A 25,822-nucleotide genomic window follows, 5' to 3' on the forward strand; every position below is an offset into this window, starting at 1 on the left:
TGCAATGCCCCCTGGATCAAAAGCTCCTGAACCCTGGAAGACAAGTGAACCCCATTGCTATATAACAATTCCACCCTGTTTAGATGGATTAAATTGTGACACACTGTGCCCATCGAGGAGCCCACCAGGATTCTCTTTGGAGAATGGTTATGCTATGACTCGGGAAGGGTCCCCTGGGCCAGCCTGACTGTGGAATCACTTCAGGCCACAAGAGAGCCTTTCACGGTAAACAATTTCTTACTTTCAAAAAGGTTTATAATAAACCTTCCCTTTCTCCCCACCACCCCAGTGGGACTATGTCACTGACCCCTGCATGGATGATAAGAATATCTGGGGTGGGTAAGCCACCCTCCTCAAGGGCCCACAGAACATGTTCAAAAAGGCCCTTCATCCTAAGTCCCCCCATACCAACCCAGTGAGGCTTGAATACTGCATCCTGTTAGGGCTTCTCAGCCAGTAGGGCCAAGAGCGCTTGCATGAACCATTAAACTGAAAGCGTGTAAGTGGGGACCCGTCTTCGTGCACCAGAAGCTTAGAACATCTGCCTGTGGGCTGAAATTGCAGGAATTCCTAGGCCAAGACCACTGGGCAATAAGAGGTATCTGGGGCAGCTCTGAGGTCCACCCACGTCCCCTTCCCAAGTGGATCTGCCTTTGACCTTCTGACAATCACGCAAAGAGAGCCACCCAACACAAGTACATCCAACTCATCAATCTCCGTGCCCTGACCTGACTTGGATGAGGCTACCTACTCAGAAATCCTAAAGGCCCCAAAGAAGGTGAGCGAATAGGCAAGACTGAACAACCTCACTTTGTAATGTTAGTAGCAGACCAGATGTAAAACACCAACAATACGTGACAACCTGGCTATGGCGATAGGCCTCTTGCTGTCCTCAGGAGTCAGAACCATTCACTTCCATCCCTTCATGACCATTCATACCATGAAATGCAGTTGGCTCCCTAGTGCGCCTTAGCCCGGCAAAGAATGCAATTGCAGACATCTGCCTCAGAACTAAAAACAGTGCACTTATGACTAGCTCTCTGACTAGTCAGGAATTGCAACACACCTTCTGGGGTAAATCACTGAGGTGCATCAGTCGAGCTAAAGGATGAGTCGTACACCCACTAAGCATACTCGTACCTACATTTTTTCTAGGGGGCCAGGGATGCTGCAACTAAGTCTAAGGAAATGGGGCACCTAGCCTCCACAATCCTTGGGGAACACCAAAATCGTCTCGCAGCCTGCGGCCCCAGTGCTCTAATCTCTGCCAACTTAGAACGAGACAATGCATCTGCCACCACATTATCTAACTCAAGGACATGCTTTGTCGAAAAATACACGTTATGCGTGAGGCAACTGCGGGTAAGGGCCTTAAGCAAGTGCAACACAAAAGGGCATCTAGTGCTCCAGTTGTTAATCACCATAACTGTTGACATACTGTCTGGCCAAAAAACTATTCTGCTATTGACTAGGGCGGCACCCCATATCTACAAGGCCACTATAATAGGAAACAGTCCCAGGAAGGTAACACTTGTGCTGGCTGGAGCACACACTCCTCAGGCCAGCACTGCAGGTACCACTTAGAGCTAAACACAGTCCTGAACAGCATGCTGCCTGCCATATCTATGTGAAGGGCCAACTCAGTGTTAGACTGAGCCAGCTGGAGCCACAAGAGGGTGCCATTAAAAAGCCCTTCCATATATGTAATTCCCCTCTGCCCTCAGGTGAGAGTCTGGTGTGATGGTTTTTAGCCTGGAGGTCCGCCATAGCCCTGGCAATATTCTTTGAAAACATCCTCCCCATGGGAATTACCCTCAGGGCAAAGTTTAGTTGACCAACCAGGACATGCCATTGATGCAGCGTCACCTTCTTGGCTGAAAGGTAGAATTTAACACTATGCAGTCTTACTCCCACTGAGTCATACGACAACACTTGTGCTGGTCACAGGTCCAACTGGGGCCTGACCCTCGTGACAAGATACAGGGGCTGCTCCAGTGACTCACTCTTTCTGGCGAGCACAGCCTGTGGTTGTGAACTGGCCTTATTTCGTGGTTTAGGAGGGAGTCCCTGTAGAGTGCTGAGGCCTTCTTCTGCTTCATTGGGAGGCACGTGAATAGCAGCTCTTTCTTCTCCAGTCCTTCTGACAACTTCTGGAGACCCCAGTCAATGTCATAGAGCTTCAGCACCTTTCCAAAGCTCGCTAAGGGAGTGGAATTCCTCCTGCGTGGTAGATGTGTCTGAAAAAAGCACATGTGTTTTGGGGGCATGCTAAGTGGGAGGAAGACAAAATGCATTAGATGCAACCCAAACAAGAACAGGCTCACGCATCCCTTGAAACTTATGAAGAAGACTGTGCACAAACCCACGAACCCTGGTTTAGCCGTGCCTAGAAACAAAGTGTGAAACTTTGTGTGGTTGACATCCCTATACCCCTTCCAAGAAGGTAAAACCCAGGCATACACTCATGCCCCCAAGACTGAGTCCCATGCACTGACCTGCGATTCCAACAATCAGGGTACTGTGAGTAGTGCAGGGTTAGATAGCTGCCTGAGGACACTGCATGGGGAAATAGAAAAGGGATATGACATATTACCATTGATGCATGCAGCAGAAACAGGAAGAAAAATGGAAAAGGATGCCCTGAAAACTTAACTAGCTCCGTAAGGGGCACTGGTCATTGTATCTCTGGGAGGCCCCCGTGGGTATGTGTGCCCACCGCCGCCCTAGAAGATTGAACCGGGTCAAATGACCCATGGGATGACCTCTATCCAAACCTCCCCCAGGAACAAACACCCTAGCCAGGGCCAGGCTACAAGAACACTGCGACCCCAAGCGACACTTCGCTTCCACTAACCCTTGCTCTCCGCGACATGCAGGGACTGCCCCGATCATGAAAATTGTTGCTCTTCGGCAGGACACACAACAGCCCAAAAAAAATGAAAATATGTGAGATTGTACTTTAACCAGGATCATGCATAGTGCCTAGTACACCCACACTTCACCCTCCGCTGTGCTGTTTGAGGGATATACTCAATCTCACTGGACATTTTTTGGTGCAGTTTTAAACTTCAGGAACTCAACCCAAAGCACTTTCCATAAGCACAAGTCACATTACTCATTCATTATTGTTTTTAGGCATGCAGAGATTAATTGACCTGCCCAGAATCACAGGATGTTCAGCGACGCCAAGACTCAAACCTGCTTCCCCAGTTTCATAGGTTGTAGCTCTGGCTGTTTCACCACATCCTCTCCCTCTGTATCCGCATTAGCAATTGCACAAATAAACATTTGCCAGGACACGGCCAGGCCCCACCATGTTGTATCCCTCTTTACAGCTTGCACAAATAATCATTCGGCCAGACGTGGCCATGCCCCACAACAGTCATGAGCAGCACTAAATTTAGAGCACAGAATTTAAAATCCTGCCGTGGTCGCCGAGAAAACTCACCGGCTCCCAGCAGTGTAACCACAGTTTCAACAAAATAAGCCTCTCGGTGACCGCTCAGAGACTCACCCACTTCAATCGGCACACCAAAACAAACATGCAAAGCAGACATACAAAAGAGCATGGTATGCTGCACACTAAGGGTAATCAGCAAACCCAGTTGTGCACCCACCTTGAACTTCGTCCAAGCATGCAAAAGCAATCACAAGCCCACTTGCATGCATGCACAGCAGCTACACAGTGGTGGCCCCCTCTACAATGCCTAATCCCAAAAGAAAACAAAACACTGCTTGATTATCTGAAGCTTCAGAAGGCTTATAACCATTGGGATGGCTAACAGAACACCTGCACAACTGCTGGAATGAAGCAAGCGATGTTGGCTCTTAGACTGCACTGGACACAATAGAAGGGAGAAAAGAGGCCCGCAGAATCGGTGAGCTGGCTTAAATGGCCCCCTGGTCCCTCTGCGCCTCTTGATGACGTAGCTGCTGTGCAACATTCCAACAGCTGCACTTCCTGTGCAGAGTGGAGCTCCTGTCCATGGCGTGACTAATGGTGCCCTGCCCTGAGTTCCGAGGGTACCTGCTCAGGACGTTGTTCATCACAAGAGTCTGAGCCTAGACTTTTACTCTTCATTTCACTTAGCACATTTAAAATTTTGGGTTTCCTTGGGATATTGTACGCTTATCTTGTGCTGTGTTCTACTTCACTAGATTACTATATTACTAAATTGGAAACTAGAAATATTTTTGGGTGAACTCTTTGACCCTATGGGATACTTATAGAAGACTTTTATGAGAAGTCCATCAAGAATAATCTATCACATTCTCGTATATTGGTTAGCACATCAGTCACACAGAAAGATGTTTTTTAACCCTGGGTATTCTTTTTTGATATTAGTCCTGCATGTCACTTCTAGGTCTATACCTGCGTTTAGATACACTATCGTCTTCAAGTCTTTCATCTTCTCCTTCAACTTTTCTCTCATATATAAAATATAATCTTTTTTACCTCTGACCTTTTCATCTTCCTCCACTGGGGAGATCTCTTTGTTTCTTCTTTTCCTTCTTTTTTTCCCTGCTCACACTGAATTTTAGGTGCAAATAAGCCCATAGCTCTCATTTATTTCTTTTTTAATGTTTAGTTCATATCGGACTATCAACACAATACATTGTTATGTATCTTAGGTACAGGTATTCTGTTATTATTTCCCTTTGACATTGTTGCTTTATGTTATACATTTGTAAATATGCTTCACTGTTATATATGTTTCAACCCCGAAGAAGCAAATTCAGTCCGCGAAACATGTGTTGGCAACCTCAATGTTTATGTACTCACGCACAAGTTTTGGAATAAACCTGGCAACTGCAATGTTGATGTACTTTTGACCTTTCATTTGCATTAATGTTTTGCCCTTTTGGTTACATAAATTGTCCTAAAAAACTATTCCCTCAGATACTGCCAGACCATAGCCCTCTGGCTATTACAATATCTATGGAAGGGATAAGTAATTCAGTGCATCCTCACAGTTCAACTTTTGATAGGTCTCTTTTTGTAGACAGATCTTATAATGAGGTTATGTGTAACACTTTGGACAATTTCTTTGCTGACAATCAACGACCTGCATCATCCACCATTCTGTGGGACGCTATGAGAGCAGCAGTATGGGGGGGTGACACTAAGGCCCTCATTACAACCCTGGCGCTCAGTGTTAAACCGGCGGTAATACAGCCAACAGGCCGGCGGTAAAAAAAATGGAATCACGACCATGGCCGAAACAGCCAACATAGACAGCCACTTTAACACTCCGATAGCCACGGGGGTAGAAACAAACACCGCGGCGGTAACCGCCAACAGGCGGAAGACAAGGTTCCGCCCACTGTATTACAACACGCCTGTCCGCCACCTTTTCCGGGACGGTACCAATGCCATCAAAAGCACGGCAAAAACAGTACTTGGAACAAAAACCACTCACCTTTCGACACTTTACAAACAACCAGGACTCCATGGAGCCCGAGTTACAGGTCCTGCCGATGCTGGTCTACCTCCTCTTGTATCAGGAGCAGCAAAGATGCTGGTGACGACCACGGTGATTACTGCACCTAGCACACAGGGGTGGGGAGGGAAAAGAGAGTGACACACACATGCAATACACAACACCCCTACCCTCACCCACAACACCATACACACAAATACATGCAGCAACATTACATATACACCCCGTCACCCCCTGAAACAACTCAAGGACCAAATGAAATGATTGTAACGAGTGTAATCATTGAAATATCAGATAGGCCAAATTCAAATATGTACACCAACTACACAAGTCCGGATGTGAATGAAATCATTGTCCGTGGATCAGTGTCCCAAAATGCATGGGCAAAGCCCACACAAGATACCTGACTCGAACTGGAGAGAACACTGCAGGGGCATCAGATGGAAAATAAACAGGCACCTCAGGGGGAGGGGGCGGGGCCACCTCAGCCGGATGAACGGACGATGCCACTGCTCCATGAGGGGGCTCCATGCCCAATGATTGGTCCTGGGGAGTGCAAAGCCACAGTCTCACAAGTCTCTCCAGTGGGTGGTTTGCCCACTGCTTTATCCTGGGGAGTGCAAAGCCACAGTCCCACAAGTCTCTCCAGTGGGTGGTTTGCCCACTGCTTTATCCTGGGGAGTGCAAAGCCACAGTCTCACAAGTCTCTCCAGTGGGTGGTTTGCCTACTGCTTTTTCCTGGGAGTGCAAAGCCACAGTCTCTCAAGTGGATGTCAGTCTCGACTGGTTCTGGAGGGGGCTTTATGCCCAGAGTGCTTCATCCTGCCAAGGACTGAGGTAGTGGATGTGAATCTCCACTGATTCTGGAGGGGGCTTTGTTCCCTGAGTGCTTCCTTCTGCTAAGGACTGTGGAAGTGGATGTATCTACCCACTGGTTCTGGAGGGGGCTTTATGCCCAGAGTGCTTCACATGCACTATGGCAGGTCCCATTCCCTCACCTGGGTGTGTGTGCCATGAGATTGCCTGGGAACATGTAGCATGATACTCCATGGAGGCAGAGACACACTCCATCCTGCTGCGACTTTGCCTGCCACCTACAGGTACAAACAGTGCTGGGTGTCGTGCCTCATGTACGCTGTGCAGGGTCCAGGACGTCTCCTGCAGCCTCGGATGGCTGGCCACTGGGGATGATTGCCATTTCACCTGTGGTGGCACTGTCTGAGCACGTCGCGGGGCTGGTGGCGGTGGTTGAGGCGGTGTCTGTAGCGGAGGTGCTGTCGGTGGTGCATGTGTCTGCACCTGTGGAGGGACACAGCAGGACGTCTCCTGCAGCCTCGGACTGCTGCCCACTGGGGATGATGCTGAGGACTGTTGCTGAGGCAGCAGACGTGCAGGTGGCGGTGCATGTTGCGGTGCAGGAGGCGGTGCAGGTGGCAGTGCAGGTGGCGGTGCAGGTGGCGTTGTCCACCGTGGTACAGGTTGATGTTCTGGTTGACAGAAGGGGTGATCCCTCAGCTGGAGCCTCCATACCCTGTCCTGACCTGCTCTTCGCATTGTGTCCCTTCCCCACCTTTGATGTTGCTGCTGGTCCCTTGCCACTGTCCCCTTTTGGCTTGGAGGATCCCTTGCTTGGTGGTAGGTGCGGCTTCTCCCTCTGGCATGTGGGCACCTTCTTCACCTTGGCAGGTGGTGGAATGGGCTACTCCTTGACCTCGCTAGGTGGCACACTGCAGCCCTGATGGGTGCCACCCGCGATGTGACCGGACTTGCTGAGACCACTGTGCTCGATGATTTGGTGGCTGAGGTGCTGGGCTGGGATCTGGACAGCCTGGCCCTAGGGGAAGGACGGGTGGGGGGAGGTGTAGGGAAGAGGTCAAAGTTAGAGAGGAAAAGTTTTTTAGACACACTGGGACGGGAAGATGGAGGGGTTTGGGAGTGGAGGAAGAGGTAGTGGATGTAGGAGGTGTACGTCTGCTGAATTTTGGTGAAGGTGCATGGGCCCAAGGCTGTTGTGAGGTGGATGGCTGTTGGGTGGGTGTGTGCTTGCGTTTGTGTACTTTGGGAGGATGGCTCACAGACACACTGAGAGAGGACACAGGGGATGTGTGAATGGTTGTGGGGGTGGTGATTGCATGTGAGCGGTGTGTGGTGATGGGCGTGCTGGTGATGGAGGTAGTGGATGAAGATGTAGTGCATGCAGGTGTGAGTGGAGACGAGACAGGGAGGGTGAAGGAGGACGTGGAGGAGTGGGACACAGTGGAGGTAGTTGATGTTGGTGTGTCTGCATGGGGATGGTGCTTGTGTAAGTGCCGGTGGGATGTGTGGTGCTTATGTTTGCCATGTCCACTCTTGTGTGTTGATGAGTGTGCATGCTGGTCTGATGGTGTGCTTGGGATAGGCTGAAGTACAGGGGATTGGGTCTGGGTAGAGGAAGTTGGAGGTGGGAGGCTGGACATAGGGATAATGGCTGCCATTAGTGCTGAGGCCAGAGCCTGAAATGCTCTCTGTTGGGCAGCCACGCCAGAATGAATGCCCTCCTGGTATGCATTTGTTTGCTGCAAATGCCTCTCAACACCCTAGATGGCATTCAAAATGGTTGATTGCCCAACAGTGAGGGATTTCAGGAGGTCAATAGCCTCCTCACTGAGGGCAGCAGGGCTGACTGGGGCAGGGCCTGAGGGGCCTGGGGCAAAGGAGATGCCCACCCTCCTGGGTGAGCGGGCACGGGAAACTCGATGAGGGGCTGCTGCGAGGGCGGTGCTGGTTGGGGGTGGCGGCTGTACCTGTTGTTGCGGTGGGCACAGAGGAGGAGTAGCTGTCACTGGTGTCTCCTCCTGTCCCCGTCGTGGAGCTCCTCTCGCCCTCTGTCCCACTGGTGCCTTCGGACTCCGACAGTTTACCCTCCAGGGCCATGTGAGATGCAGCTCCCTCCTGCTCCGGTGCCACAGCTCCTCCCCCAGATGATTCTAATGCACACAAGGACAGGGTGACAAAACAAAAAGGGGGGGCAAGACACAAGAGACACATGATCAATGCCTGTCACACCACTACCGTTGGTGCACACAACACACAGAGAGCAGCCCTATGCACTAAGCCATGCACTAACAGGGCAGGGGAAAAGCACATGCCCATGGGGGACTCTACCGAGAACCATTTCATGCACAGCTGGAACCCATAGGAGCCTGACTAGTGTAGAGGGCAAATACCACCTTTGGGGTTGGACTGGGAATGAGGCTGCAAATTGATGGATCTACCTTTGCGCGTCTGCCCAGGCCTAGGGGAACCCACAGCCCACATCCCCCACCCAGACACCTTGTCAAGTGCGCAGAGTCAGCTGAATGAGAGTGTACTCACCCCTTTGTGGCTGCTGTGATGCCCTCAAGCGCCCATCCAACTCAGGATATGCCACCGCCAGGATCCGCTACATGAGGGGGGTCATGGTGAGATGGGCACCCCTTCCACGTTGGTAGGCCATCCCCAGCTGGGCCTCCGCCATCTTCTTGGTCCAGCGGCGCAGGTCCTCCCATCTTTTCCGGCAGTGGGTGCTCCGTCTATGGTAGACCCCCAGGGTCAGCACTTCCTTGGCGATGGCACGCCAAATCCCCTTCTTCTGGTGGGCGCTGACCTAGAAGAAAAGTGAAGTAAGAATGGATGTTACTCCCCCATACATTTCTTCTCACACATTGGCCACAAACCTCCCACCTTGGCCCAGAAATACATACACACACCATCCTCACATGCTGGCCTGTCACCCACCCCTGTCTCTTCCATCCACAACACTCCATACAATCATGTGCCATCCACCATGCACACAGTTTACTCACCTGTTTGTCTGGAGGACCGTACAGTTGCATGTACTGGGGGAGGACCCCATCCACCAGTTTCTCCAACTTCTCCGCAGTGAAGGCAGGGGCCCTTTCCCCAGACACTATAGCAATTGTCGCTTCCAGACGCAGGTCACAGCAGCACTTGCAGTGTAGGTCCTCTCCTGTTGAAGGTCAGGTATCAAGTGAGTGAACAGATAGAAAATGACGGTCACGTCCACGGCGGTGCGTACCCTCACCGCCGGCGTACATCTTCATAGGCTCCTGGAACCCATAGGGCCCAATGATAACCAATGCTGAATTGCGCAGCGGTCTTTGACCGCCCACCGCGACGCTGCACAATGCCAGCGCAGTTACCTCATTTCCCCTTGTCCCACCTCAAAGGTCAGGCAGCTGTCATTTCAGGGGGCCACATGGCAGGCCAACTAACTGTGTCACACCTATTTAGGCCAGGAATACGGACAGACAAAGGCACATAGAGAAAATTTAACGATTGTGCTAAACAGCCTTGTGAAACCTATGTGGTGTATGACCCTCTGATCACCATTCTCCTCCATAGGACACATCCGCTGGGGCAGGTGATGAGATGGCGGCATCCTCCGGTGTACAGACCCCTGGTGGACCTGTCGACAATGGAAGACAGACACATCATTATCACTTACAGACTTGATTGTGCAACAATCCAGGAACTGTGTACCCAGTTGGAGCCAGACCTGATGTCAGCTATCCACCATCCCACAGGAATACCCCCTCTAGTGCAGATCCTGTCAGTACTCCATTTCCTGGCTAGTGGGTCTTTTCAAACAACAGTAGCCATGGCATCAGGGGTGTCACAGCCAATGTTCTCTAACATGTTGTCCAGAGTGTTATCTGCCCTGCTGAAACACATGCACAGCTACATTGTTTTCCCTCAGGTGAAGGACCTGTTCACAGTGAAAGGTGACGTTTATGCCCTGGGACATATCCCCAACATCATTGGTGCCATTGATGGGACACATGTGGCATTTGAACCCCCCGCAGGAATGAACAGGTTTAAAGAAACTGCAAAAGCTACCATTCAATGAATGTGCAGATGGTGTGTTTGGCAGATCAGTACATCTCCCATCTACTCCAGAGGCACCGTGTGTGGCTAATAGGTGAGCCTAAAGTCCCCACACAGTTTCATTTACTGTCTGGGTATGGGAGATTCCCTAATGTTTGGAGGATGTCTAACACTTGTCCCTCGATATTTGCATGCGACTCTTGTTACCCCAACCTGTCATGGCTACTGACCCCAGTGAGGAATCCCAGGCCAAGGGCAGCGGAACGCTACATTAAGGCACACGGGCAAACTAGGAGGATAATAGAGTGCACCTTCTGCCTCCTGAAGGCCAGATTTCGGTGCCTCCATCTGACAGGTCGATCCCTATACTACTCACCGAAGAAGGTGTGCCAGATCATCGTGGCCTGCTGTATGTTGCACAACCTGGCTTTGCAACGCCAGGTGCCTTTTCTGCAGGAGGATGGGCCTGATGGTGGTCTTGTGGCAGCTGTGGAGCCTGTGGACAGTGAAGAAGAGGAGGCAGAAGAAGAAGATGTAGACAACCGTAACAACATCATCATGCAATACTTCCAGTGAGACACAGGTAAGAGGATGCAACTGCTTCCCACAGCTCATACTATTGTAGGACCTAGCATAATTCTGCCTTTTTACCTCTGTGTATGGACCCTGACTTGTCACTTTGGCTTTCCATTTCACAGATCTAGGTCCCACTTTGTGCCCCCTGCTATGTTTACTGCTGGCATACAACCGTGTAACATTGGTATGTGAACAAGTACATTGACATTGCTAAATTTCAGAGAGGTTGCAATTACACATTTGTGAAAGCACAGAATTACTCCAGATTGTTTTGTGATTCAAGGGTGTTTATTTCTGTGCTAATAAGTGGAGGGGTGTGAAATGGGCTGGGGATTGATGGTGGAGGAATGTCCATGGTAGAGTCCAGTCTCTTGGTCTCACAGGTGCATTGTCCAATGGGGCATAGGAAGGGGAGCAATGGCAGTTTAAGGTGGACAGGGTGACAAAGTGGGACAGAAGGGTGACATTCAGGAGGGTCTTATTTCCTGGCGGGGGTCTTGGCAATGTTCTCTGCCTTGTTCCTGGATCTCAGGGACCGTTTGCTGGGTGGTTCTCCTTCTGCAGGGGGTGGGGTGCATTTGGGCTGTTGGTCCTGTGGCGGTGCCTCCTGTCCACTAGCACCAGCGGAGGTGGAGGGCTGTTCATCGTCCAGGCTAGTGTCAGGGGCCCGTTTGTGTGCCACTGTGTCCCTCATGGTGTTGACAAGGTCTGCCAGCACCCCTGCAATGGTGACCAGGGTGTTGTTGATGGACTTCAAGTCCTCCCTGATCCCAAGGTAGTGTTCCTCCTGCAGCCGCTGAGTCTCCTGAAACTTGGCCAGTACCGTGCCCATGGTCTCCTGGGAATGGTGGTATGCTCCCATGATGTTGGAGAGTGCCTCTTGGAGTGTTGGTTCCCTGGGCCTGTCCTCCCCCTGTCGCACAGCAGTCCTCTCAGCTTCCCTGTTATCCTGTGCCTCGGTCCCCTGAACTATGTGCCCACTGCCACAGACCCAGGTCCCTGATTTTCTTGGGTTGGGGGTTTGCCTGGGTTCCTTGTAGTGGTGGACACACTGCTGATTGACGTGTCCTGGGGACAGAGGAATGGGCCCACTGGGTGGGTGCAGTGGTGGTGTTTCCTGAGGGGGGAGGTTCTGTGGGGCTTGTGACAGTGGCAGGGGAACCGACTGTCCAGAGGTCCCTGATGGTCGGGCTGGTCATCTTGATCCAGGCGTGCAGAGCTGCTGTCATCACTGTGGGCCTCTTCTGTGGGGGGACTGGATATGTCTGGCACCTTCTGTCCGGTGACGTTGGGTATGGGTCCTGTTGGGGTGTAAATGCATAGTTTTAGTATCTGTGTGTGCCATCTTGTGCAGTGGGTGAGGTACCCTCTACTCCTGTGCTTGCATAATTGTGTTTGCCCTTTTGTGATAGTTGTTTTGGGGTCTGTGTGGGTATCTGTACTGGACATGCTTTGGTGATGGTGGTCCATGCATAGGTGTTGCATGCAGGGCCTTGGTATTGGCATGTGTGGGTTGTGATAGTGGGACATATGTGAGATGATGGAGTGATGGGAGTGAGGGTAAGGGTGGGGGTATGTGATGTCATGCAGGTGGGGTGGGGGGATTTGGAAAATAAGATATGACTTACCAGAGTACAGTCCTCCTGCTACTCCTGCGAGGCCCTCAGGATGCAATATTGCCAAGACTTGCTCCTCCCATGATGTTAGTTGTGGGGGAGGAGGTAGGGGTCCTCCGCCAGTCCTCTGTACAGCAATCTGGTGTCTGGATACCACTGAACGCAACTTCCCCCGTAGGTCATACCACCTCTTCCTGATGTCATCCGGTGTTCTTGGATGCTGTCCCACTGCATTTACCCTGTCGACGATTCTCCGCCATAGCTCCATCTTGCTGCACATGTGATCCGAAAAGCTGTGGTTCTACCCGGATGATTTCCTCCGCCATGTCCCTGCGCTCCTCCTCTGAAAACCTGGGGTGTCTTTGAGGTGCCATGATGTTGTGTGGGTGATGTGTGAGGTGCTGTTTATTGTGCTTTGTGATGTGTTTTGTTGGTGTGTGTTGTTTTAGGTGCATGGATGTTGTATGAGTGATGGTGTCGTGTGCCTGTGGATGCTGGTGTTGTGTTTGCTATTCTCTCTCACAGCTTTTTCACAAAATGTTGTTGTAAGGGTTGTGGGTAATGTGGGTGTGTGTTTTATGGTGGTGTGAGTGTGTGGGTGTGGTGTGTGTATGTGTATCAGGTGTGTGTATTTTGAATTGTCCAATGTGGTTGAGTTTTGTAAATGTATGTGTATTTTGAGCGCAGTGGTGTGTACCGCCAATGGATTACCGCGGATGTAAGACCGCCCCGTTGATTCATGGGTCGTAATAGTGTGGGCATATTCTTGTTGGTTTTGGTATCGCCAGTTTATCATTGACCTTTGGTGTGGCAGACACTTGTGGGCATCTGTATTGTGGCAGATTCCAAAATGTGGGTCGTAATACCTGTAGCGGAATTCCGCCGCCGCAACGGTATGTTGGCGGGCTTCAGCATGGCGGAAAGCGGGATTTACCACCAGGGTTGTAATCAGGGCCTCAGTTTTAAACTATGAAGGAATGTAGAGCTGCGTAAACAGGATGACCACATATGCTGGGCAGCATTGTACTTAGAACTACAGCATGTACATGCATTATGCCAAAAAAGCCAGCTGCTGAGATTTTCCGTGTACAAGAGATATTACATTTAATTTAAAATTAACTTCAACAATTATTTTGGGATAATGTTGTCCAAATGTCTCATAATACTAAGTAGAAGTTCTCTGAGAATAGCAAAGACATGGGCCATCTCCTGCTTCTGGAAATAAAGAAAAAAATAAATGTTATAAAGGCTAAAAAGGATGACAGTCACAAAGAGCATTATGGGTTGCTTTATGGGGAACAAACTACAGCCTCTCTATGAGAGTTCAGCTATTTTATTACCACCGTGACTACAAAGTTAGTCACTGACACAAAACAGAATATTCGTGATGCTCCAATCTTGGCCTAGGAAATTAATAAAGTTGTTAAATCACTCATGGTGGGTAAAACAACTGGGCAATGCAATCTGATCCAAAGTTTATACAGTTTTTTCAAATCTTCTCTCGAAACATTTTCAGGCACTGCTTGTCTATATGGAAGAAGTCAGCTCAATACCTGCTTCCTGGTATATGCCCTTTATTACTGTATTTCCCTAAATGTGGAAAGATCCTCAGGTCTGCTCTTCACATCAACCCAAATCTTTGATCAATTGTGATGACACAATTTGCATACAAATGTTGGTGAATCGTAGTGCACCTGGAATAGCAGGTTGGGTGGATAGCATGCAGCATGGCTTTGTCCCCCAGCGGAATACGACAACGTAAATGAACTTGCCCATTTTTATTTATCATGTCACCACCATTCGTGTTGCTCAGACAGGGATGATAATCCTGGACACAGACGAGGCACTTGACAGGGTCTCCTAGTCGTTTTTTGATGGAAAACCTTGTCAGTCATGGACTTTGGTATATAAAGCTGTCAAGGATCCATTTACTCTATTCCGATCTGTCTGTCCATATAATCAGTATGGGTATGATATTGGAAAAGATTTTGATAAGGAGAGAGATGCGACAAGGGAGTTACCTCTTGCCGTCATTATTTGCACTCTATCTTGAACCTTATCCGAAAAAGAAGCCACTACTTTTGGGGCATATTCTGGCTACAAGATTAATATGTCCAAAACCCATATTTTATATAACTCAAACAAAACCTCCTGGGGAATCGCTATATTGAATCTGCTTTGCATTTGGTTGTTTAGGTATCTCCTCCTGTTCCAGACAAAATACCACTGATTTATAATTCATTAATGTCCAAATCAAAACAATTATTTGAGCGATAAAACAGACTACCTCTGGGTGTTTTTGGTAGCAGCAATTTAAGAAAGATGCCGATTCTTCGGAAATATCTTTATTTATTTAGAGCAATAACATTTTATCTAACCACTATCTTTTTTCACAGGATGGAGAGTTCTTGGAGCAAGTTTATTTCGCAATACAAACACCCCCTATGTTCAATCTGCTTGCTTTAACCCCTTTATTGCATGTGACAGTCAATGGCCATCACACGTACACCCTACCTGGAGTTCTAAATGCCCCATCTCCCAAAAAAATGGGCACATTCTTTATGCACCCTCGGGGCAGATGGTGGCAATAGCCCCAGATCTGTCCCACGGGGGGCAGGAATCCCACTAGGCACCAGGGATTATTTTTTTCTAGTGTAGGGGTAGGGGCTACCCAGTGTGGGCACAGCAATGCTCACATCCCCTAAATAATGGGTACAACCTTTCTGCCCCCAGGAGCTATTGCCCCCGATATGCCACCCGTGGGGCAGAAACCACACTAGGCACCGGGGCTATTTTTTTCTAGGGTAGGGGTGGGGGCTGCCCAGAATGGGCACAGCAATGCCCCCACCCTCCCAAAAAATGGGTACAGTCTTGCTGCCCCCTCTGAGGGGAAGATAGGGGAAGTAGCCCCCGATCTACCCTCAGGAGAGCAGATAGCCTACTAGGCACTATTTTTTTTCTAGTTAGGGGTGGGGGCCACCACCACAGGCATGGTCATGCCCCCACCCCAACTGAAGGGGACAACAGTCTTTCTGCAGCCTAAAGTATCTCATCCCAGTGGCAAGCAAGAGGACATTTGACTCTTCAGAGTGTCTTAATTTTACATAATGGCCAGGAGAGTTTGACAAACTCCCAATATCATCCCACTTGCAATGGTAAATGCCTGCAATTTTTGGGCTTGGGTAGGCTGCTGCCGGGAAAAACCTACCAGACCCAGACACTTTAAAAAACTAGACCTTTGGGGGGGTCCACGGTGGTGTACTTCACATTTACCTGGCCCCAGTCTTACCCACAATGCCCTGCAAACATCCAACTTTGCCTGAAGTCATGCATTTTCCCTACATTTATATGATGGAACCTTCAGGAATCCGCAGGAATCCACAAATTTCCTACCACCCAGCATTGCCCCACCTTTGCCTATAAAAACACTGCCCCACTTGGGTAGCTGAGCCTAGTGCCAGCGACAGGAACAGATCCAACCGAGGTCAATAGGAGTCTCCATGCAAGGGCTCCCATTGTTTTTGATTCGATCCGCTCCTGTCAAGGCTTTAGCCTACCTCTTAAGAAAGCGCCAAAACTGTGGTACAAACTTAGGTTTTTTTGATTGAGTTCTGCATGTTCCTGAAAGCTGGGAGGATTGTGACTTTAGTACAGCAAACTGTTCCAGGATGCCATTTTTAGGGGAAAAAACAGACACTTTTATCTGAAGCACTTTTTCACTATTTTTCAAAAAAAAAAAAATTTTGCTATATTTTGCCGATTTTCTCTGTACCCTCCAGAGGAATCCACAAACCCTGGGCACCTTTACAATCCCCAGGGGTTGGAAGGAAAGGAAGCAAATTGGGCTTGGATAACTTATGTGTAAAAAAGTTATGGTGCCTTAAGCCCGAACTACCTCAAATAGCCAAAAAAAGGCCTCCTCACTGGGGGAATAGTCCCAGCAGCTAAAGGTTTAAATTCCAACAGATAAGGGTGGATGGTCCCTTTCAAATTTTAAATTATATTTCTGGTCATCTTTTGCGGATTGACTTTCTAATGCTATAATCCACCACAATACTTGGTACTTGTGACTTATATTTTGAATTGTGCTTAAGACTAAGATTCAATGACATTTTGTATTTCTTATGTACTCATTTTAAGATTAGATTTTGTCCGCACTTGCCTCTGTTTGGAAGACTATAAAGCACAAGGTCAAGTGACAAGATATAAGTCTTTATGGAATAATACCGTCTTTGCATATGATTTATACTCAGATGTGTGGGCAAAATCTGATCTTCAAAACTTTAGGTAGCTATTCAAGGGTCAGCACTTTCCGTCCTTTTCTAATCTAGTTGCACAAAACTCACTTCCTACCACGGGTATTTTTTAATACATTTATACCAAATCTTTTTATTCCAGACAAACTCAATGCCAATTGCGGTCAAAATACCATATATTGAACTTCCATGTAATAACCAACAGAAGGGTAAGTAAGATAAGCAAATGTTATAAGCCAGATAAATTACTCACATTAAATTGGTCCTATCTAATATCCGTGCAGGCGGACGTGCCTCATGTTATTTAATCAATTCGATTTACTAATCAATGTGGGAATGTTTCTAGACTGAAAGTACGTCACTAAAAGGCTATACAAGAAATCTATTACACCAATAGACTATGTAATGGGGTTGTCAGAAGAATATGGAATGTTTTTGTTGTGGAGAGCCCACCGTTGACACAACCCGTGTATTTTGTATCTGCAGCAAACGTATGTTTTTTTACTGGAAACAAGTGTTGGAAGAAGTTTCAAGAGGGATCCAGACACCTTTAAGCCCTAGTTCGCAACTACTATCGTTTGGCTGGTCCAAGAAGTTCCAGCAAAATGTGCAGGTGTTTTGTTCTTTATGATAATCACTGCTAGGTTATGCAATGTCCGTCTGCGGCTGGAACCACAGCTCCCATTAGCAGCAAGTTGGTGGAATCAATTTGTATCCCTATGTGAGGTTGAGCTAACCTTGCAAGGAAAGCTGGCAAGGGAGAGTCTGAGACAAGTGTGGCCTCCAATCATTAATTAGAGGGCGTGTGCTATTCATGTGTAGGTTTGCAATTTATGTGAGGATGCCATCTGTAGCCTTTGGTATTCTTGGTCAAATGCAAATTAATATTTTCTGTTCTTTCTCTTTCTTTGCATGCCTCTTTCGTGTGTTTGTTCACTTTTTTTTGATTTTTGACTATATTATATTTATATTGACTGTATTGATGAAATGTTTTTTGCTGTTCTGACATATTATCCAGATATCCTAAATATAAAATGAAAAGCGATATATAAAAAATATATATTGGATTAAGTGTTTGGGGTTTAGGTTTAACGGTATGGAGAATAGCATTAAGGGCTTGAGTTGCCTGTATAAGCTTTAAGGGTTTGGAGTATAGGGGTCAGGAGTTAAAATGTTAATGGTTAGGTGTAGAGGGATATAGGCCCTCATTTCAACTATGGCGGGCGGCGCTGCCGCACTCCCGCGGTGGCCAGTTGGAGATCACCGCTGGGCCGACAGGTGGAAACCTAGTTTCCGCCCACCGGCCCAGTGGAGATCTCGGCCGCAACACGGGAGCCGGCTCCAAATGGAGCCGGCGGTGTTGCGGCGGGTGCAGTTGCTCCCGTCGCTCTTTTCACTGTCTGTTATGCAGACAGTGAAAAGCTCCATGGGGCCATGGCAGGGGGCCCCTGCACTGCCCATGCCAGAGGCATGAGCAGTGCAGGTGCCCCCAGGGGCCCCGCGACTCCCCTTTCCGCCAGCCTCCTCATGGCGGTTCATACCGCCATGAAAAGGCTGGCAGGAGGGGGGCTCGTAATCCCCTGGGCAGCACTGCAAGCAGCTCCTCCCTGGGGGATTACAACCGCCTGGACCAATGTGGCGGGAAACCGCTGGGACCAATGTGGCGGGAAACCGCTGGGACCAATGTGGCGGGAAACCGCCGGACCCGGCGGTGCGACCGCGGCGCTTCCGCCGCAGTCCTAATCCCATGGGAAGCACCGCCAGCCTGTTGGCGGTGCTTCCGTCGATGAGGGCCACCAAAGTTTTAGGTTAGGTATTGATGCTAAGGGTATAAGGTAGAGGATTTGGGTCATCAGCTTAAGGCTTAGTGTACATGGTAAAGAGTTACAAGTTTAAGAAGTAAGGTTTTATGAGTAAAGGGTTCGAGTTTAAGGGTAGAGATATAAGACTGTAGGGTGAAAGCTATTGATCTAGGGGTTAAGGGTATGGTCAAAAGGATTAAGGGCATATGATAAAGGGTTTATGATATAAGGTTAATCCCTGTGGTATAGGGTTAATAGTTTGGGGCATAGGGGTTACGGGGTTAGGTGTCAGAGTTGTTGGGTTAACTCCTATGACTGCATTTGCCTAGTGTCACGGTGGGAAATGTGTTCAAATTAAGGGTTATTGAGTTTTACTTATTTCTAGCTTTACGTTTCAAAGCAATCCACTTTAGTGGAACACACTTTGATTTCAAATAAATTATGTGTTAAAAATGAACTGGTGCTATTTCTCTGTAAAAAAAATTAACTAGCAAGGTGCATACTACTGAAAGAGGAAGAGAAAGTTAGGAAAACAGTGACAAAGGAAGACAGCAGGAATGAAAAAGAACTTACAGGAGTGAGATAAAGTGACAGGAAATGTAGGCTGGTGAAAGGAAGAGGCATGAGATGAAATCACAACTATGTACTCTTTGTCATTCAGCTCCCCCCGCGTTCATCAATGTTCTAACCATCAAAGTGCCCCATCTTGATATTCCCCGGAAAATACCTGCAGTTCTGTGCTTCCTTTGAAACTGAGGGTTCTTAGCATTGACATTCCTGTAAATATTACAAGAGACGACGATTTACTATTCTAATTTCTGCCTGAATATTTAGAGAAAGTGTGTTCCTTGCTGTACTTTTGGCAAATGGAGAGAGTAAAATTGTTGGCCTATCTGTCCCCATGTGTGACATGCTTTCACAATGACAGCACAGACTGTTGGGTGTTGACAGATGGGGCGCTTCAAGAGAATAGCGCACCACTGATGGCCCTCAATGGGCAACACCCACAACACGTGATACACCTATTCAGGGCAGGGCACATGAAAGCGGTGTTGCAGGCCCTCCACCTAAATGACACCAGACCGAGGATGCACTCAGGAAGAGGGATGCCTGCACACTGTTTTTCCTTGCCAGTGACTCTTCAGAAAGGTCCAGAAGCTGCTGCTGCTCACATTGTTCTGTTAAAAGTATTTTTAACACTTACATTTGCATTTGAAAAGTTATCTCTGCCCTTTAACCTACTAGGCTGCTTACCCTTGAATGCCTACAAGAAACAAAGGCAGAATGTCAGGAAATGAATGTTATTTTACATTTCACATGACTGCAAAGTTGCACTAAGACGCATGATGCCATCAGCCCTTCTTGGCATTTCAGACAACAGCATGTTGCACTGTAGGGCTTGACGTGTTGTCTTTAACTGTCATTATGGGCTGAAAAGCCGACCACGCAAACTGCTATAGGGTAAAATACCAAAATGAGCTGGGGGTGTTATTTATGGCAAGGAGCCGCTTGATGGTATGTTTTAAAGTTTTATAAAGCAGTCAATTTTGTTTCTGAAACTGCTTATTTTCACACGTAAAACCAAAAGTAATCTTTTGGTAAAGTTACATCGTGCATGAAAACAACCATTGCAAAATGTTTCTGCTGATTTCTGCCTGCCACAAGATGAAAAACAGGAGGGCTGAACAACTGAATTCACTTCCCTTTTCGATCGCCATGATTTGGCAGTTGAGTGTTGCCCTTGCAAAGTCAGGCACCTTTGTCTAGGACTATGGGTCTCACTATCTCACATCAACTGTTGTGAAACAGTCCCTGGTTCGTAAGGCATACTATGAATGTGCACTCAATATAGCCTTTGTTTTTTCATAGGATGGGGCAACGGCAGTGGAAAAAATCCTTCTTTATTGAACAAGGTTAGGGCAGCTGCAGTTGTCACATTTCCCATCACAGGCCAGGTACAAGTCGAGAAACAGGGGTGCAAGATTTGTTTCTCACGGAACAGGTAAAGCGTGGCAGTAAAAAAGCATGGCAGAAATAAAGCAAGCTCCCCTTTCTCGCCCAAGGCATCAAATGCACTCTTCCATTCGCTGCACAACAGATTCAGCAGAGAAGACGAGTACAGGCTTTCATCACAGAACATGTACAGTTATGGCATGAGTGACATGTAGGTTGCAAACACCTCTGGAACTTGTGCCTAAATAGGTGAAAGACATCGATAGAAGAATAAGTTATTAAATATGAGAGTTCTGACACTATTTGTAATTTGGTGGTATTTCATGTCAGTACCCAGAAAGTGCTTCTGCTATCACTTGAAGATCTGGTTTACGTATTGATTCTTTGTTTTTGCATGTGTTGAGAAGTAGCCCTTACCTATAAGCAGGTGGCTATGAAAAACTTCAGCCACAGTTTAACTATGCCCTACATTGGCAGACGTGTGCCAACCTCGGTGCTGCACCTGTCCACAATGTTGCGGCCGCCAGTGCGCCATGAGACGACTCCCTGTGAAAACGTTATTTTATAAGGTAAACAATCGCTTGGGTTTCACCGCTCTTTCTCTAATAGCCGGTCATGAAGCGAGTTTATCGCCCGCCAAAGCTGCATACCAAATGCTCTTTGTGGTGCTAACAGTTGAAATGATATCTAAAGTGTCTCACACGGGTGGCGGTACGCTTCTTCTCCTTCCCGCTACCATGAACCTGTCAGCGCATTAAAGTAGCATTATTTCCTCTGAAGGCTAACAAAAGAAGCATACCGTAGGCCCACATTTCCAGATGGTGAATTCCGTGACGTGCTTGCTAATTCTTTACGCAGCGTTTGTCAGCGAGGAACCATACCCAGAAACCTCCTACAAGGGGTTTTTATTCTGATTTCTTTAAGGATTGGAATCCTCGCTGTTCGCAGCAGGTTTATCATAGCTGTTTACCCAATCACACTGCGGAGGGTACTATGCGGGGGAGACGTGCAATTGGAGGAGGCAGGTTGACAGGGCCTACAGGAGTTCCTCCGACTGGAATAGATAACAGAATAATGCTGTCATACGGGCTCGGCTCAGGGACTAAAGTACCAAAGAGTGATGGGAATGGGCACCAGGATGATGAAGGCACGAACCTGACACACCTATAAACGTAAACAGACCACACTTTGTGTTCTGCAGTCCTACCTTCAGAGAACAGATGGCACTAAACAGCCTAAACATTATGACATTTCTAAGAGTAAAGAACTCATAGATATTATTCAGTGCTTAATTTGTAAATAAAAGCGTGCAGTTGCCCAAAGCCCTCCTCTTAAACACGCAGCTGATGCAATTAAATGTGCGAACGCAGAATACTGAGGCAGCGTGATCCTGAAGCCACCTCGGGCCTTTTGAATCCATTTAAAGTCACTCCCCCGCCCCCTTCAGCTGACTCTTGCAGCTTTCTGCTTTCTCCCATTGTCACGCTTTTTCGTTTTTCTCTTTCTCTGTCTTTCCTATATGTGTCTTTTGCTCGCAGTAAATGCTTGAGGCAGAAAAATAAGTGCCGGCCCTCAAAAATAAGTGCCGGTGCTCCTCACCAGAAACAACAAGCACAAATTAAGCACTGATATTATCCCTACTGCAGAGGGGAAGCAAGGGGTATTCTGAAGCAACATTTAAAAATGTATCTAAACATTACTTACCGAGTGCATAATGAAAGGCAAACACCTTTTCACAAATGTAAACCAGTCAGTGCATGCCACCCCACTGTTTTGAAGAGAACTCAGTTCAGACTGAATTTGCATATGGCTGCACCCAAACTGAGGTGGCATGGCGGGTGAAAAGTGAATTGGGATATAGCCCCCTGTAATTTCCAGTGGCTCAAAGTAACCCAAGCATTCCATCCATGCATTTTTGTACACTTCAGTCTTCTGTGAACAAATCTCACGCTGCGCTGGTAGTCAGGCGGGAAACTCCTGTCCGAGGATGTTCATCATTGAGGCAGCGCGGGCGGCCGGGAGCTAAAGCCCCAGGAGCAATTTCACAAATCACCCGAGTAATATATTAAACACTTGGTAACAACACCGTCTAACGAACCACAGTGCTTGCACTCGTCATGGAAGCCGCAGAACATTCAAAATACAAAAAGTTGGAGAGTGGCTGCACTTCAAAATATTATTTTTGTTATTACCTTGATGTCAGTGGTCCACAAGCCACTGTTTTCCTACACCCAGGGAGTTTACAGCTTGGCAAAGCTATTAAAATGCCATTCAAGAATAAACTTGGAAGCACTTGAGGGCTTATTTACAAGTGCCTTGAGCCACCAGAGCGTCCTGTAATATGGGGCATGCTGTAATGTACTGGGACATATTCTTATTGTTTTTTGCTTTTATTTTACTGTGCTATTTACATTTGTATATAAAAGGCAGTTAGAATAAAATTACATCACTGAAGAATCCGCCCTCGAGGTTCTAGAATGTTTTCTCCATGGGCACTGTGATGCTGACTCTGAAGCTGAGAGGACGCTTGTTCCTGTCGTGGAATTGAAATAAAGGATTGAGTTTTTTCCAAACTGCTCATGTGTAAAGAGCGCTTCTTGGATTATTGTTTGAGCCTTCTGCACATCCCCACTACATTTATGGTACCAGAAGTGGGGCGAAGAAATATTAATTATCCAACGACCGGCGCAGTTACAGATTTAACCTACCTCGATGGGTGACCAAGGTATTGTTTGTTTTATTTTTGCCTTGGTTGTCGTGAGGTGGCGGTTGCCTGTTATTCCTTGAGACGGAGCAAAGACATTCCACTGGCAGTTGTTCGTTCCTCGAGATGGAGCGAGAATCGTGTACGTCATAAGCGCGATGTCACGGACGTGGAAGGAGTTTTGCTGTTGCCTGTATACCTGCTTCGACACCACGTACGCTCAGAAGAACCACAAGCACAGAAGGAGCATTGTTTGTTGCCAGGATACCTGCTTTGACGCCTCAGAACGTGCTGCGTCACCAACTCATTTGGAGCATCGGTTGCCTAGAGACATACCGAAGAAGCGAGAGGATGTGTCTGCAACATCGGTTGCCTGGAAACATACCCAGGAAGCGACGTGTACACAGCGTGTACACAGAGGATACGCTTCCTAATTTTGTGTGCCTGAGCACGGTGTCCAAACTTTTCAACCAACGTTTTTTTTCTTCGTCAATGCTCCATACTTTGACGAATATTGAGGGAACTGTACTTGTATTTGTGGTAACAAGGTCTTGGAAAAATAGACTTTTTTTATCTGGAGGAATTTCATGTTGTATGCTTATTGGGTAAGAGTGTATTATCATAGTGCGTGACCGTAGTTTTCCCAGGCTGGGCATTCAACATGACTACAAACCATACAGTGGTTCAATCACCACCTTTCTTACCGAAAGCGGGGAAACCAGAGTTTAGGTGGAGTGACTGGTTGAGGAATTTTGAAAATTACCTCACTGCAATTGATGCCAACGAGTTTTCACCAGCTAGGAAGCTGGTTATTCTTTTTAATCACTTGGATGTTGCAGGGCAGCGCATGTTTGATAATTTACCTGCCATCTCACCACCAGTGGAAGAGAATATTGTTTGGAATGTTTATGTTGAGGGAAAAGAAAGGATCAGAAAACAGTACTCTGATGATTCAAACGTACTGTTGGAGAGATTTAACTTTGCAATGTGCAAACAGTCAGCTGATGAGTCTGTAGATGAGTATCTGGCTATGTTGCGTGTGCTTGCTGCGAAGTGTGACCTCAGTAGTAATGTGGATGTGCACATTAGGGATCAGTTTGTTTTCCATTGTCACACTAAGAAAATTCAAGAATGTCTCTTAGCATGTCGCAATCCTTCTTTAGATGAAGCTATCGATATAGCGAAGGCCGTTGAGAGGTCTATTATTACGTCAAGAGTAGGGTGCTGTCAGTGCGAGCAAACTGCTTTTAGTCAGATAGTTGATGACTCTGAATTATGTTACATTAAAGAAAAGTCCTTATGACAAAATAAAGGACAGTCACATTGTTATCGGTGTGGTTCTCGCAATCACATTGGTAATAACCAGTTATGCCCTGCCTTGGGGAAAAGATGCATGAAGTGTCAAAAGATTGGTCACTTCCAAGTGGTGTGTAGACAATTTAGTCACAGTATTAAGCTCTCATATAGTGGAGCTAAAATGAAAATTAGTAATGTTTATACTCAGGACGCAGATAATTTGACTCAGGAGTGCACAAGTAAATTGTCCAATGTTGTATTGACCGTAGATATGCCTGTTGACGGTAATGTTGATGTAGTTAAGAATATCAAGGGTCCAATTTGTGAAGCATTCATTGATTCCAAAAAAGTTTTAGTTATGGTGGACTCAGGGGCTCCTGTTACTATTGTAGCAGACAAAACGTATTACAATCTTCGGCCGGCAACAAAAATGTTAGAGTGTGCTGAGATCAATCCCAAAGCTTTTGGGGATCATGGTATTGATTTGTTGGGTTTCTTTTGTACCACTCTAGTAATTTTGGGAAGGTGCATTGTTACTAAAGTTTATGTAGCCTTGAATGGAAGGGACATTGTGGGATGGAAAGATTTAGCCAGATTATGTTTTGTGCTACGTCCAGGAAATGACATTCCCATAATGTTAGGAGATATTCCTAAATGTGGGGTTGAAGATTTAGTAATGTCTGTAATGTCCACTGATGCAGTGACAGAATATTTTACTTCAAAGTTTCCAAGTGTGTTCGTGGATAAAGCTGGGACAGTGAGAGATTTTGAGCACTGTATTAGACTTAAGGAAGGAGCAATTCCAGTTTCACACAAAGTGAGACCGGTTCCGATATCTGTCAGGGACCAGTTGAAAGTTTTACTTGATAAATTGGTGTCAGATGGTATTATTACCCCTACTGACTCCTCAGAATGCGTTTCACCTATTGTTTGGACAAAAAAAATGGTGATCTAAGGCTATGTGTTGACCTGAGATCCCTTAATAAGAACATATTAGTGGATTGTTACCCACTTCCACATATCCAAGAACTGATATCCACCCTGGGTAATTCAAAGTTTTTTTTCTACTATAGATTTACATTCTGCATATCATCAAATTCTGCTTAGTGAGAGTTCTCAAGAACTTACTACATTTGTTACCCCGTATGGCGCTTTTAAATAACTAAGATTGCCATTTGGTTTGGCCTCAGCAGCAAGTGTCTTCCAAAAGATGATGGATTCGTTATTTGGTCATTTAGGAAATGTATGCACTTTCCAAGATGACATTTTAGTACATACTGAAAGCTTAGATAAGCATAGACAAATTCTTGAT

At 47.1% G+C, this 25,822-nt stretch overlaps 1 long non-coding RNA gene across 1 annotated transcript in view; it reads left to right on the top strand.

Annotated features, from left to right (window-relative positions):
• LOC138296140 (uncharacterized) overlaps positions 1–19,014 on the top strand; it is a 173,473-nt gene extending 154,459 nt beyond the window's left edge. The window contains exons 3-4 of the long non-coding RNA XR_011203771.1: positions 16,898–16,964; positions 17,242–19,014. This is a non-coding gene — a long non-coding RNA (uncharacterized lncRNA). The remainder of the gene's footprint in view (positions 1–16,897; positions 16,965–17,241) is intronic.
• The last annotated feature ends 6,808 nt before the right edge of the window (positions 19,015–25,822 follow it).

The sequence above is a fragment of the Pleurodeles waltl genome, chromosome 5, assembly GCF_031143425.1.
Source record: "Pleurodeles waltl isolate 20211129_DDA chromosome 5, aPleWal1.hap1.20221129, whole genome shotgun sequence".
Taxonomy (NCBI): Eukaryota; Metazoa; Chordata; class Amphibia; order Caudata; family Salamandridae; genus Pleurodeles; species Pleurodeles waltl.